At 42.5% G+C, this 15,032-nt stretch overlaps 2 long non-coding RNA genes across 5 annotated transcripts in view; one reads left to right on the forward strand and one right to left on the reverse strand.

Annotated features, from left to right (window-relative positions):
* Positions 1-10,382, reverse strand: part of LOC115071643 — a 17,807-nt gene extending 7,425 nt beyond the window's left edge. The window contains exon 1 of the long non-coding RNA XR_003850750.1: positions 10,318-10,382. This is a non-coding gene — a long non-coding RNA (uncharacterized LOC115071643). The remainder of the gene's footprint in view (positions 1-10,317) is intronic.
* The window catches only part of LOC115071642, a 116,222-nt gene continuing 110,950 nt past the window's right edge, over positions 9,761-15,032 (forward strand). For 2 of the 4 annotated variants that reach the window (XR_003850747.1, XR_003850748.1), the window contains exon 1: positions 9,761-10,051. This is a non-coding gene — a long non-coding RNA (uncharacterized LOC115071642). The remainder of the gene's footprint in view (positions 10,052-15,032) is intronic. The other 2 variants (XR_003850749.1, XR_003850746.1) reach the window with 2 other exon arrangements.

The raw sequence follows: 15,032 nt of genomic DNA on the forward strand, positions 1-15,032 counted from the left end.
TTTCTCTCTCTCTCTCTCTCTCTCTCTCTCTCTCTCTTTCAGTGAAAGCACAACCACCTGAACCCCAATCCAGCAAGAGGAATGGAAGGAATGGAATTACCTAGCACCTTGATGTTGGATTTCCCAACAACTGGACCAATGAGAAACACAAGTATGCATTTAAGGCACACAATGTGTAGTACTTCGTTATGGTAATGTGAACAGAATAAAGCAATAACTCCCAACTGAGAAGAAGTGGGAGGCATGTTTGAGTGTAACCAAGGAAGGAATCTGGGAAAGCAGGAAGAAGTCTCCATCTAGCCTTGTACACACAACCCTCTGAATACTTACTCTTATTCTTCAGATGCAATCCTCACTTCAGGGAGCAAGGCTCAGCGAAAACGTGTGTGAGGGAAGTAACAAAGAAGTGATGATAAACTCCCAGGAAGATGACACTGGTAGCTGTTCTCTGAGCATCCATGAGCATCCAGCCAATGGCGGTCTTGTTACCCAGCCCCACAAGAGCCTTCTTTCAGCCCCAGGGCTTTCTAACCAACTCTGTTCACTTTCAGCTCCTACCAAGGCACTCTGTCCATGTGAGTGCTCCTTTCTTCATCACTCCAGATGTCCGAGGACCTGATTTTAAACCCCAATTCCATTTCCATCATTTACTAGCAATATACACAACCCAGGGCATGGCACTTAGCCACACAATTGATAATACTGGGTTACCATATCTTCCACTTAGCTCACAGTGAGAATTTAGTGAAATAATGTGTATTAGTGTGATGACCTCTACACTACAGAAACACCCCAGAATTTAGTGAACTAATGTGTAGAAGGACTTCTGGCACAAAGCTAACAAAATGCTCACTGGCCCCCTAAGAGAAGAGAAGGGTTGTGTGGGTGGGGGTCTGGCTTCGTGGGAATGAAATGGAAGCTTAAGACAATATTGACAAGTTCGCTGGAATTCCGAAATCTTTCTTGTCAGCTGAGTCATTGACATCTAGTCCTTCTGAGACACTGCATAGTCCCCATCTGCCCAGAGCATGTCAGCTTCTCCTCTTGATTAAACAGTCAGTGGAGGAGATCCATAACAAACAAGGTTTGTTTGTTTTTTTCCTAGCCATTGCCTAAAAGCAACAATTTTTTGTTATTGCTACTTCCCTTCCAATTGCTGGTGCTTTTAATAGAATTGCAGCAGTAATGCTGTCCCAAGGTGATAGGCTACTAGACTGAATAATATCCCTGGATTCTATCTCTTTTATTAAACAACAAGTGGGACTCAAGCTCATCTCATGAATGTTAATGGGATCAAGATCGTTGCCCACTGGAAAAATGTGTTCTAATTGAGTTGTGAGGAAGCGTGCACACAAAAAGCAATCAATAGTCTTCACAGGGTTGGGGTTCCCAAAGGCTGGGAGGGACAAGGCAAGCAATACAATTTTGTCAAAATAGCTTTTTTTAAAAACTACTTCAAAAATCTGGCCTTCTAAATATAAGATGAATTCAGTTCAGCCTTTTATTTTTCTTATCAACAAAGTGTCAAAGTGATTTGATCACGTGTTAAGTTCCACATGCGGTTGTAGTCTCCTTACAAACACTCTGTAAGCTTGCTTTAATGGTCAGTTAGGTATTTTCCTCAAAGACTCAGCATTTTCCTCCACGGGAATCAGGCCAGGGGATTTATTCAAGCTTTGCAGACATAGTTCTCTTTCCTACCCAGGTTTTCTTCACGCCCAATACCATCCACCAACTGGGACATGCTCAGGATCCCCATGGCCTTCATCATGTACCCTTGCCAGAGGAAAATCGGTTTCCAACCTCTGTGCTCTGTCCTCTGGCCCAAGAAGAGAGTCCTGCAATGTACCTTGATGATCTTTTGCAAAATGAGAACACTATGGTCAAAGTGAGTTAGCAAATGCTTCCCGTGTCACGGGGACAATCTGGTGACACAAACAGCTGAGCAGGCACTTGATCAGCCTGTGGAGCAGAGTGTTTACACTGGGCTTATTGATGAGTACATCTTGCCTTCCAATGGAAACCAAACAGCAGAGTACAGCTTGTGGAATCTTAATGTTCTATGCTGGAGGGCTAATGCTGTATGCAAGCTGCAAGCGGGTTGCTTTATTAGCCTTGGCCTTATGACCGTAAGATAAAAAACACAGTCAGAGAGGAAAAGACTGGGTTCTTGCTGAAACAGATATTGATTGAGTACGGCTGTGTGTCAGCTAGCAGCCACTGGATTTTCTAGAAGAAAGAAAACAAGTAATGGTCTCCATTCTGCAAGGACAAGGTTTCGGTGGAGAAGGCAATATTTATGTTCATTTCTCTTGGCCACTAGGCAGTAAGGCACTTACTAAAAGTTGTACTGTGCAAATGACAGCACCTGGGGTTAGACATAAGATTTCTTTCATTTTTTTTAAAAGGCAAGGTTTCCTATAGCCTACACTGGCCTCAAATTTGCTATGTAACTGAGTATGACCTTGTGATCCCCCTAACTTTCTCAGGAGTGGTAGAGATTACAGATGTGTGCTACCATGCCCAATTTATTTGGTGCTGGGATGGAACTCAGGGCTTCTTCATGCATAGTAGGCAAGCACTCAACCAACTGTGTTACATCTTCAGCCCTGACACAGGAATTCTTTTGTAGCCATTGAGAAGGGGCCACCAGACATGATATCTTTATACACCGAGTTCAGGCAATTATTGGCATAAAATATGTTCAGTTCTGCTACCTTGTGTTAGTCAGCTTTCTACTGCTATGACAAAACACCTCAGATAATCAGCCTGAAGATTTATTCTGGTTCATGGTTTCATGGATTTCAGTCCATAGTCAGTTACTTGGCACTTTTTTTTTCTCTCATGGTAAGGAAGAACCTCATGTTGGGAAGTATATGGTACAGCAAAACTGCTTACCTCATGGAGGCCAGGAAGAAAGGAGAAAGAGCCAAAGGGACAGTGTGCCAATACATTCTGCAAGAGCATACCCCCGAAGGCTTATATCCTTCAATAGGTCCCACGTCCTATGGTTTCTACCACCTCCTGATGTTACCAGAGCTGTCAAGGTCAGAGTCTGGGCCTTGACAGTCTTAACAGGTTAGGTTCAGCCACTCACCCTTAACAGGCCAGTTTTTAAAAAGTAATGAAAAGACAGAAAGAAGGGGCTTTATTCCATCTGATCACATTAGAAAAAGGAACAACAGAGCCCAGTGACCTGCCTCCACCCTCCCATGTCCATCTTCAGGGGCCTGACTCAAGTTTAGATTTGACTAGAAGGCATGAGGTATTCATAATTAACAGTCCTGGTCAGGGTATGATCCTGCCCACCACCATTGTCTTGGCTCTAGTCTCTTCTGCAAGGTAATCTGACAAGCTATGTGAATTCTCTTTCAGGAAGACAAGTTCCTGTTCTGACTGGCACCAAACTCTCACCCTTTTCCATCTCCCAGCATGAGATTCCTAGGGAAATCCAAGTTTCTTGGGATCCATTGTTTCAATAGCCTGATTGATAAAAGGAGGGGCAAAAGTATCTCTAGAATGTCTTCATCTCTAATAGACTCCATAGCATCATCACCTTTCAACACCTGAGAATTTGCAGGACATTTAAAATCATAAAGACTGTCATTTGAAAGCTCAGAGGTATTAAGCTATGTGAGTAGTCAGGGCATATGAGCTCTTGGTGTTGCCACGGCATACTCTGTGGTTCAGAAACCCAGAGACCTCTCCTTTTCCTTTCTCTCTGACAGAGGGCAGAAAGGCAGCTGCTTTCGTTCCTCAGGTTCCTTGCAGCTAGCAGTGAGTATTATACAGTTGTAGCCAATGAGATAAAAATCACTGAGAAAATTCAGGCTTGGCCAGCCTAGCTCCTTACCCACTGCCTTTTGGCCCTTCTCCTTCCCCAATTTACTAAAACAGGTATGACAGCTGGGTCTAACAGCCATCTGGACACCACGAAAATGAAAGCTGCTTGCCCAGGAGAGAGAGGAAGATGAGTAAGACTTGTTCTTGACACATTGGAATGAGAGTATTCATCCACAATCCCTCACCCCAAACCTTCTGGTTAGATATGTTTAGTAAACCTCCGACTTGTCTAAATCAAGTCAGCTAGATGCTCTGTTACAGCTAAATACAACCCCAATGGATACTCCTCCTCCAGGCACTCAGCCTCTGCCACATCAACTGCCATTCTGCTGCTTCTCCTAGGGACAGATGTTTGTTGTGTCTGTTTGACTGAAACCTCCCTGGGCCTTTGATTCTGCTGCGGTATTTAAAAAGAAAAAAAAAAAATGTTCTTTGCCAAACTTCTTACAAATAGTTGTCTGCAGTGATTATTCCAACTTCATTTAGTACTTTTAATTAATTGATTTTATCTTATATTATTATTGTTTTGTTTGTTTGAGACAGTCTCCTGTCGCCTAGCCTGGCACTGAATTTGCTATGTAGCTGGCGAAGATCTTGAACACTTGATTTTCCTGCTTCTACCTCCTAAGTGCTAGAAAGCAGGTAAGCACTCCCACAGCTGGCTTCATTCATTATTTAAGTTCTGAAGGCTTTGTTACCACCTCATTATTTCCTTAATCTGGTGGGATACCCTTATTAGGAATGGCGGGGGGAGGAAAGCAAGACCAAAGTGTCCTTTTCCTGCACTCACAGTTCTGACACTGGAAGAGTGTTTCCCCCAGATACCAAGCAAGTGATCCTCCAGTAGACACCACCCAATGTCCTATAATTCAAGACAGTTTTGATACTACCTAACTAGAGGCAAGATCACAACTCACACATCTCATACATTAGGGGCTCAGTCCCTCAAGAAAGCACCCCCAAGCCAGTTTAGACCCCAGTGACAAGTCCGAAGTTGTGACTGTGTGTTTGACTAACAGTATGAATCCAAATTCCTATAACCCCCTGCTAGGCTCATCAGTTTCCCACAGCAACACACTGATCTCAAGAAAATGCTTTAACTTCACTGAGAATAAAAGCAATATCGTTGAGAACAACAAAAAAAATTATATCCATTGGGGCCAATTAAGATTGCAATTAGAGAAAACACGGATTTCAAGCAATCCTGAAAATGTGCTCCCTGGGCAAGGGAGATAGCTCTGTAGGTAAAAGCACTTGCCGCCAAGCGGATGACCTGAGTGTGATCCACAGGATCCACGGTGGAAGAATCAATTCCCACAAGTTGTCTTCTGACCTCCATATGCACACCAGAGTGCATGTGCCCACATACATACACACAAAATTAATTAATAAAATATAAAAAGGTAAATAAAACGTGCTCCCAAGTTTTATGAAATGGCGACTTTACTTACAGCTTTTTAACTGCAAAGGGCTTAGAAATATCTTCACTTTTAGTCAAGAATTAAGACTAGCACTGACAAAAGTTTTTTTTTTTTTTATAAGAAAGAGATTGAGCTTGGGCTCAGTCTCTGGGTGGTTTGGGGGATACATTCTATTGTGCCAAAGGTCAGCAGAGGTTAACTATGTTTCAAAAGTCAACTCATATCAATGGGAGACATCTGCAGCCCAGTTGAAAGATTCAGCTCTGAGACCTTCTGAAATATGATTAACAGCAGCCTCCTGACCCCATTCAAGTGCCTCAAACCAATGCTACGTCATGTTGACTTTTTTTTCCTGGACATTTACAATGTACCCACTGAAGAACAGCCAGATGAAAGTCAAACATAGGCAATGAGTGAGGAAAGTCTGAGAGGAGCTTTCAGGACCTTTCTGAAGTGCCATGTTGCCCCCGCCCCCACCCCGGAATCCCTGTGTGGTCCGTTACCAGAAAGCTGACTAAACCCAGCTCTTTTGTTTTTCATGGAAGCTTTATTATATAGGAAAAATCAGTTAACTCATTGTCCATTGGCTAGGAAGATAGCTTGGTTGGTAAAATGCAAGCACCAAGACCTGAACTTGATCCCCAAAACCCACATAAAAAAAGTCAGGCATGGTGGCTTGGGGAGATGACACAGTGGGTAAAGTACTTACTATGTAAGCATAAGAACCTGAGATCAGATCCTCAGTATCCATATAAGAAATCAGAGGTGGAGACAGGATGATCCCTTGAGCTTGATGGCTAGTCAACTAACCTCGCCTACTTGGTGAGGTGCAGACCTAAGAAAAAACACTGCCTTAAAGCAATAACAACAAAATCAAAAGGTAAACAGCACCTAAGGAATGACCCCAAGTTGTCTCCTGACCTCTACAGGTACATGCACTCTTACACATACAAACATGGACACACACACACACACACACACACACACACACACACACAAATCATTGGTCACTGATAATCAACATAACCTTGGGGCTCTCTTCCACCCTCCCCATCCCAAGAGGGTGGGAATGGAACCACAAGCTGCAGCACTCTAATCCTGCCTCAGTCTGTCTAACCTCTTGCTTGCATCCTGAAGCTTTTCAGAGGCCCATGGCCACCAGCTGTCTCTGTAGCAAAAGACCTGCTTGCTCATCATGCATGAGATCCAAGGGGTTTTAGGAGCTGCATATCAGGAATTGAGAACAAAAACAAATATATTATCTCACAGTTCTGCAATAGTGGATGATTTTTCTAGGTTGATTTAAAACCTCGGCTTCTTCCTAATACTTCAAGTCACTTTCATAAACAAAGTTCTTACAGTTTCCACCTGGAGATTGCTCTTGGGGCCAATTCTATCTACTTTTTCAATCACAAAGCTAAAATATCTTTAAAGAGCATCTCAGAATGCTTTCCAAAGTCCCCCTTCAGGCAACAGTTTTCCTTTGAAACTCTAGTAACAGACTCTAGGAGTGTTTAAAGGTCAGAAGTTCCTGCTAAATGCTCATTATTAATATTTGATGGCCTGACTTGAGTTCCTAGAGATGAAACCACACGACATAGTATCAGTTTGTCCCCAAAGACTCTTCTTTCTGAATGGCTGGCCTTGGTCACTTTACTTATCATTTGTGGCACCCCACCTTCCCCTGGAGGAACCAGACAAATCAATAGGAGGCAATTGCCCAATGTGTAATATGCAGCTAATTTGTGGTGATCTCAAAACCCAGCCCAGAGACGTAGAAGTGATTTAAAGGATCATTGCTTACAACTGGAAAATCTCAGAGAGAAAGGAAACACTGCCCAGGGTCCACCCTCACCTCTCTATAAGCAGCATAGCAAAGGGAACATTAACAATTAGCTAAAAGTTATAGGGTACTTACCATACAGCAGGTTCTTCTGAGTACTTTCAATGTAATACATTTAGTACTCACAACTCTACAAGGTAGGTACAGTTACTATCACTGTTGTCCAGAGAGGCATGGACACTAAATGTGTTAGCCACTAAGTAAGGCAGTTACCTCTAGAGGCAAACTCCTGTATGAATGTACCTCCAGCGTATCCTTTCCCTCTTTTCAGCTAAAACTTAATGACACTCACTGACATGCCTCAAAGTATCCCTGTTTGTCATTTTAACATTTCAAACATGTACTCTATGAACCTTGAGCTACACATGCCCCCAAAATATGTTCCTCATCTTTCTTTCTTGAACTATTATGCTAAACTGAGCAGGTTCAGGAATGTGCTTTCCCCTAAAGCCTTCTCCTATCTGAGTCTGTATAGACTCCCCACAGAAAGGCTCACACTTCCTTTGTTGGGTGAGGGTCTTGCTTAGGAAATAACTCCCATGCTCTCCTCACCTGCTGCAGATAACAGGTATTCCTCCATTCTTTAATGTCTTTGTTGTACTAGTTTTGGCTTTGTACTCACCAAAATGCAAATTCACAATATTCAGTAAAAAGTGGTAGAGATGAGGGTTTTTTTTTATTATTATTATTTTGTTTTGTCATTGAAACAAGATCTCACTACATAACATGGTCTATACTGGAACCCTATTAATCCAAACCAGCCTTGAACTCTCAATCTCTCTGCTTCAGCCTCCTAAAGGCTGGAATTATAGGTGTGTGCTACCACGCCCAGCATGGAGCTGAAATTTGAAAGGTAGCCAACTCCAAAGTCCACCTCTTCTCTGCTATACTTTACCACCTCTCAGATGGGGCTCTGTCACCTGCATCTGTGGGTATCCATGCCACATGCCATTTTCTCTATTGAGTATAGATATAACCTATGACTTGTGTTTGCCTATAGATTATAACAAAAGTGTTACAATTCACTTCCCTGACTATTTAGCATAAAGAACTGAGATTGGTCTCTCTGGCTAGGAGCAAAGGAGAACTGAGACCCTCAGATCAACAACCCTCCAGGAGCTGAATTTTGCTACCAATCATAGAAGCATAGAAGTGGGTCATCCTTCCCCAAGCAAGTCTTCAGATGAAGCTGCAGCTCCAGTTTATACATTACCATAGCCTTTAAGAGTGCCAGAAGTTGGGGGCCCCACTAAGCCAGACTGGACTCCTCACTCACAGACGGGGCGGCTATTGATATTTGCCCACACCACCAACATGCATACACGCGCTAGTATGTGTCACTAGGAACTGCTATGTTTGTGTTAATTTGTTATTCAGCTGCAGATAACTGATATGCCGCCTCTTACTTTGGAACACAACTCTAGTTCGTCAGAAGTTATCTGTCAGCAAGAAGACAAGACTGGCATTGTGTCTAGCTAAAAGCTTAAAGGAAGGAAAAAAGTTGCACTGACAGGAATTTAGGTGGAGGTGTAACATCAAATCAATGCTGGGAGGTTCGTGAGAAGATGAGAGTTGATTGTTCTCCATTGCCTGAGAGCTCTCTGACCCTTGTTATTACCTGACCTCAAGGTTAGAGAGAAAAGTGCTAAAAGAGAGTGAGCCAGTACTCCTGAAACAACCTTCAGCATCCCAAATCACTTCTAAAATCTTTACCTTTCAGAATTATATGGGTCTTGCTGTCATGCTGTGTTAGGTACACTTGGAATCCAAGAAGCTAAGAAGAAGCCGCTGTCTTAGGCTGAGGAAACGTCAGGGGAAGAAATTCTGGCTAGGAAGCACTTTCTGGGGCAGAAGTAAACATCTGAAATTGGGACATTTATATAGAAGTGTAGGATCTAGGCAAGGCTCAAAGAATCATACAAGAATCAAAGCCTGGATAAAGTCACTGTTCAGAATCTAGGGAGAAAGTCAGCGTGCATGGAGGAAGATATTAGTGTACAATAGAGGAATGGAGTGGTAGGAAATACAGTTGATCCTCCACAGCACGGCGTCCGCAGGTTCAACAAAGCTCAACCTGAAACACACGATAGATTCTTACTGCCTTGCCCTTTGTTTTTATGCCTACAATGACTGAGTCTTTACTGAGCATGTACCGACTATTTTGTTCTTGTCCTTATTCCCCAAACAATACAGTATAACAGCTATTCACATAGCACTTACATTGTATGAGATATTATATGTACTCTAGAGATGATTTAACACACACCAAAGGATGTGAGCAGGATATATGCAAATACTCTAGAATTTTATCTAAGTAACATGAGCATCTGTAGGGGTCCTAGAACCAATACTCTATGGATGCCGAAAGACAGCTGTACAGCATAATAAGGCCAGACGCCAGCAGAAGGGGCTCTATTGACTAATAGCTCCTGTGGCTTCCGTCCAATCACTGGTATCCACTTCAAAGCCAGTCAGGGACCAGTCTTTAAGTAAGGCTGACAAGTGAGGGGCAGGCAAGCGAGCACCCCTCACTGGAGAAAATGTGAAGTGGCTATTGATATGTGTTCATTGGCTGTGCCATATTGCTGACACATATTGATCTTCAGGAAGGGAAGGGGAAAAGTAAAATCAATCATAGGTTCTTTGTGCTGGAAGAGATAAGGGACAACTATTTTAGAAACTAAAAGACAATTGATCCCTCATGTGGCTGGCAATGTGTCCATGCTCACAGAGCAGGCATCAGATGGGCACTCTTTTCTCAGTGCACTCCTGTTAGCAGGATTGGAGAGCCAGCGCCCTCCACACTGTGCAGACAAGTGACACCATGCAGTGAAGCACCTGATTGCATGGACAGGCTGTTAAGTGGTAGAGGAGTAGAAGATTAATGAAAGACTGCAAGGTAATTACAGATGGCTCTGGAAGAAGGTTCAATCCAGTGCAGGAGGTAAGGAACAAGGAGGGACTATGTCTTTTTCTTACCAAGTCTAAATTAAATCTGAACCTCTGGTTTCATCTTCTTCCTCAATACAAGGTCCTTAAACACTTTACCAGGTTTCCAAATCTCCCTTACTTCCTAGCTTCCAGTGTTTGCATTTGCATAGACTACTAAACGTTTTAAAGTACCGAAAATATAGCTGATTATTTCCCCCTCTCTCCTTCTTCCTTCCACACTTGAAATACTTCTGCCTTTTAATTACTCCTAGATTTTACCTGAGAGAAATCGTGTGGTACTTGCTTGCTTTTGTGAGACTGACTTGTTTCATGTGAGACTCTCCATCTAGTTCCATCCATTTTCTTGCAGGCAAAGTAATTTCATCCTTTAAAAAAAACTAATTTATTTATTTATATGTGGGAGGGGTGGAAGGTGGGGGATGTGTACGTGTACATGCACATGCATGTCAGCATACCATGGCACAAGTGTGGAGGTCAGAAGACAACTTGCATAAGTCGGTTCTCTCCTTCCTCCACATTGGTCCAAGGGATCCAGGTCAGGCCATCGGGCTTAGCAGCCAGCACTTTACTGTTGAGCCATCTTACTGGTCTGATTTGATTCTTCTTGATGGCTGAATGAAATGCCATTGTTTTTCATTGTATCCATTTACCTGTTGATCACTTTCTTTGTTCACTGACGCTTCTTCATTCTTGGAGTGTCGGCAACCTTCACTTCTACATGAAGTATACATGAACAGGCAGCTCTTTCATTAAGAGTCTCTAGTTGTGAAACTCCCCCTGCCTTTGTGTCTAATGACATCTATTTTGTTCTCTTTCTCAAATGGCACAATCCCTGGGGAAACAATTCTAACGTGTTGTAAAGCGGATGCCAGTTTGATGGATGTCTTTTCACAGGCAGTGGGTCCTTTCACACTGCTTGCTTCTAAGATGGTTCTCTGTCTCCATGTTGGGTTGTTTCACTGCGTCTTTACTTGACTTGTTCCTCACGTTATTCGGCCTGCTTAAATCCTACCTCCTCAGAAAAGATTCACCGAACAGCTCATGGAACCAGCCCCACTGAAAGTCCTGTTCTCTGATTCACTTTCCTTCATAGAACTTATCTACACATGAATTTATTTTTGGATATAAACTGTATATCTTCTATGGTATGTGCACGTCATATATTTGTGTGTTTTTTCACTGAGTTCCCAACACTTACATTCTGGACTATCCAGCACCCATGTCCTTGTCTGATCATGTGACCTCAACCCCTCCACCACCACGTACACACACACAGGCACTGTTTCTTCTGCATTCAGGCCCAGACAGGCTTTCCTCTTGTTGTAGAGTGCGCTCTGTATTTGAAAAAAAAAAAAAAATGTAAGCCAGAGTGGAAGGCAGAAGGGTGTGTGCAGGCTCACTGCAGTGTCTTGATCAGAAGCTGGTGAGAATGAACTAGATCTAAGAAAGTTTGGAAAGCATTCTGGGTGAGGAAACTCAGAGTACAGATGGCATGAGCCCTTTCCTCATACAGAGGAAAGCCAAGAGTCTTTCGTGAACATTCTAACACGTGAGCACCTGCTGGGCACTGAGGCTACCAGGTATTGGAGACAGTGACTGCAAAGCCTACCCCTCTCAGGCTGCGGGAGCCTTGCCTCCAGACAATAGGAACTTGATGCACAGAGAACAGGTCTTCACAATGAAAAGTAGGGTTTCAAAGCATCTTAGAAATCTGATAAAAGGTTATAACCTGGTTTCTTCAAAAACAGATGGCCACAGGTGTTCCCAGAATGGGAGATTACCTGCTAAAAGCGGAGCTTAAGGAGCCAGCTTTACAGTGGTAACTAGAGACAGGGATCAGTCAAGACTAGTGGACTCCTGATGGGTTCTGGACAGTACCAATTTATGACTCCCAGCCAGTGTTGTCTTCTGTGGTACACCTCTCTGCTTTTTAAGTTTCCTACTTGAAAGATAATCTCAAGGCTACCTGGCTAGATGTTTGAGTATGTGAGCTTTCTGAGGTCAGTCCTGTGACTCTACCCGGCATGTCACTGTCTGTCAAAAAAGTAATGTCTTTAGTGCAGGGGTGTCATTAAAGCTATGAAGGCAGCCAGTGAGCAAATGCATTACAAGACCTATGAAGACAGAGTTTTGGGTCAGCAGATGGCTCATCAGGTAAAGGAACTTGTCTCTAAGCCTAATGACCTGAGATCAATCCCTGGAACACACATGGTAGAAGGAGAGAACTGACTCCTACGACTTGTCCTCTGACTTTCACGCATATGCCCTGGCATATGCATACCCATGCACATACACACACACATTCACAAAATAAATAAATAAATGTTGAAAAAAAAAAAGGCAGAGTTTCAAGGAAGTGGCCGGGGTAACACAATCCAGTGGTCCAGGGAAAGCATGAAGAGCGAACAACTGAAAGGAACACAGGCTTTGCACAGAGATGGCTAATTCCAGACATGGAGCAAGGAAAGTATAAAGCAAGCTTGGAATACTCAGGGCCAGAAAGCAAATGTTACGATCTGGATACAAAACATCTCTCCAAAAGGCCCACATGAAAAAAATGATTGGATCATGAAGACGACCTAATCAATGGATTAATACATTGATGGAGTCACAATTTGATGGTATTAATTGGAGGTGGTAGAAACCAGGATGTGGAGCCTGATTGCAGGAAGTGGATCACTGGAATCTTGCCTTTGAAGGATGGATCTTATCCCTGGATCATTATTCTACTTTCTGGGCTTCCTGGTTGCCACAAGGTGCCCATGTCCTTCTGACATCTGGGACTCAGAGTGATGGAGCCAAATGATCATGTATTGAAACCTGAAACCATGAGCCAAATCTTTCTCCCTCCTGTTGATTTGCTTGAGTATTTAGTTATTGTGACAAAAAAAATGACACAACAAGAAGGGGCTGAAGGACTCTGTGAGCCTCTGTCAGAAGGACATAGGATCTGGCCTAAAGGGAATCCTACCAGCCTCATTTGCATTGATTTGAACAAAAATAAAAATGATGGCTTTGAATTACAATAAAAGGAAAAGAAATCCTGGGTACATTGAACAAAAAGAAAGCCACAGGAGTTTTTGTTTTTCACATAAGAATGTCAGTAATAAAGAACAGATTCAAAAATTTCTGCTTTACAATCCTCACTGATGCAGCTGGTTGAGGAAGGGAAGATCTCTGCATCTCAGAACCATGAGAGAAAGTTGTCTGGACCAGGATACAGTCTCAAAATGTTACTTGTTAACCACAAATGGAAAAAGATACTTTCACAATAAAGAAATCTGGCAGACAAAATAATAAACAAACTTAGTTTCACAAATAATGAGACAAAATTGACATCATAATATGACGCAACTAGAAACACACAGCTTGATTTACTCAGAGATCTGGCCAAAACACAACACAAAACAAAAACTATTGCTTAACCTCTATCTAACCTTGAGGACAATCAAAGAAGTCCAAAATGACAGGCATTCTGCAAGGCAATTAGCTTAAATTCTTCACAAAAATGACAACCATTATACAACTCTACAAAAGGCGTGGAACATTCTAGAATCTAGACTAAGAAAAATCAAAGAAACAAAACAAAGACACCATATGAAACTAATTTGGTCTCTGGATTAAAAACAACGCAATCAGCAATAAAATTTTAAGACTTTTGAGGAACAATTGAGGTTTTGATTATGGAATGCTTTTTTGTTGCGGTTGTTAGTATTTTTTGAGACAGGGTCTCCCAGTAACCCAGCTGGCCTGGAACTCACTATGTAGACCAGGCTGGCCTGGAACTGACAGAGATCTACCTGCCTCTGACTCCTAAGTGCTAGGACTAAAGGTGTGTACTACCATACCAGTTCTGGAATACTTATTAAATGACTATTTAATCATTGTTACATTTGTTGGGAACAATGACATACTGTAGTGAGTAACATTCTTTCTCAGGTGATACATTCTTCAGTATTTAGAGTATTTGAAATTGTGGCTGGAGAGATGGCTCAGCGGTTAAGAGCACTTCCTGCTCTTCCTGAGGACCCAAGCTTGGTTTCCAGCACTCATCATGCAGCTCACAACCATCTGTAACTCCAGTTCCATTTGATCTGATACCTCTTCTGACTCCATGGGTACCATGTGTATGTGGCGTACACTCACACAGATGACACATATACACATAATTTAAAACAGAATCTAAAAAAGTCATTAATATACTTGAAATAAAGTATTTAAGTGAAATATAATGATAAATACAACCTTCCTTCAAACTGCTTTGCCAACACAAACACAGATTGGGGTAGGGTGGTGGGAAGAAAACATGACAAAATGATAGCATTTTGGTAAAGTCAAGGTGAAGGAAAAAAATAATCATTGTGTTTGTTGCTCTTTGAGTTTTACTATAGGATAGAAACTTTTCAAACTAAAAAGTATGGGGGAAAGCTACCCAGTGACATTGAAGAGGGCAGCTGCCCGGCCTCAAGGACACAGTAACTAGAAAGATAGAAATCAATGGCTGCAGGTTGAGAAAGTGACAGAAGAGGTAGGTGTGAAGACTGTCGATTAGAACAAGACTAGAGACATGAGGGACAAAAGAGAATACTGGATGAAATGAAAAGGTTTGGGCTGTCTTTCGAAAACAGAGTTGTGTACTAGTTTGAAGTGGAAGGCCCGCATGAAAGCGAAGTGGCCAGTGAGAGTGAGAGGAAGGACAAGCCGAGTAGGCATTGGCTATGTATTGAGGACTTCATTTAGATAATCCAAGACCCTCTTTCTCTAAGATTAATGGTTAACTATGTCCTCTATTCCAATCCTCAACTCCCCATCCCCCAAAGCCACACTGGGATTCCCTCCACAGATCTAGAGAAGTCATTTCTAACCTCCCTACAGCTTCCCCAGTAGAGAGACTTTTACAGGGTTGCAGAGTACAGAGACTTCAACAGGGTTGTACAGTCCAGTGACTTCTACAGCATGACCCAGTAAAGAGA

This window comes from Nannospalax galili, unplaced genomic scaffold (assembly GCF_000622305.1).
Source record: "Nannospalax galili isolate Female #2095 unplaced genomic scaffold, S.galili_v1.0 scaffold298, whole genome shotgun sequence".
NCBI lineage: Eukaryota > Metazoa > Chordata > Mammalia > Rodentia > Spalacidae > Nannospalax > Nannospalax galili.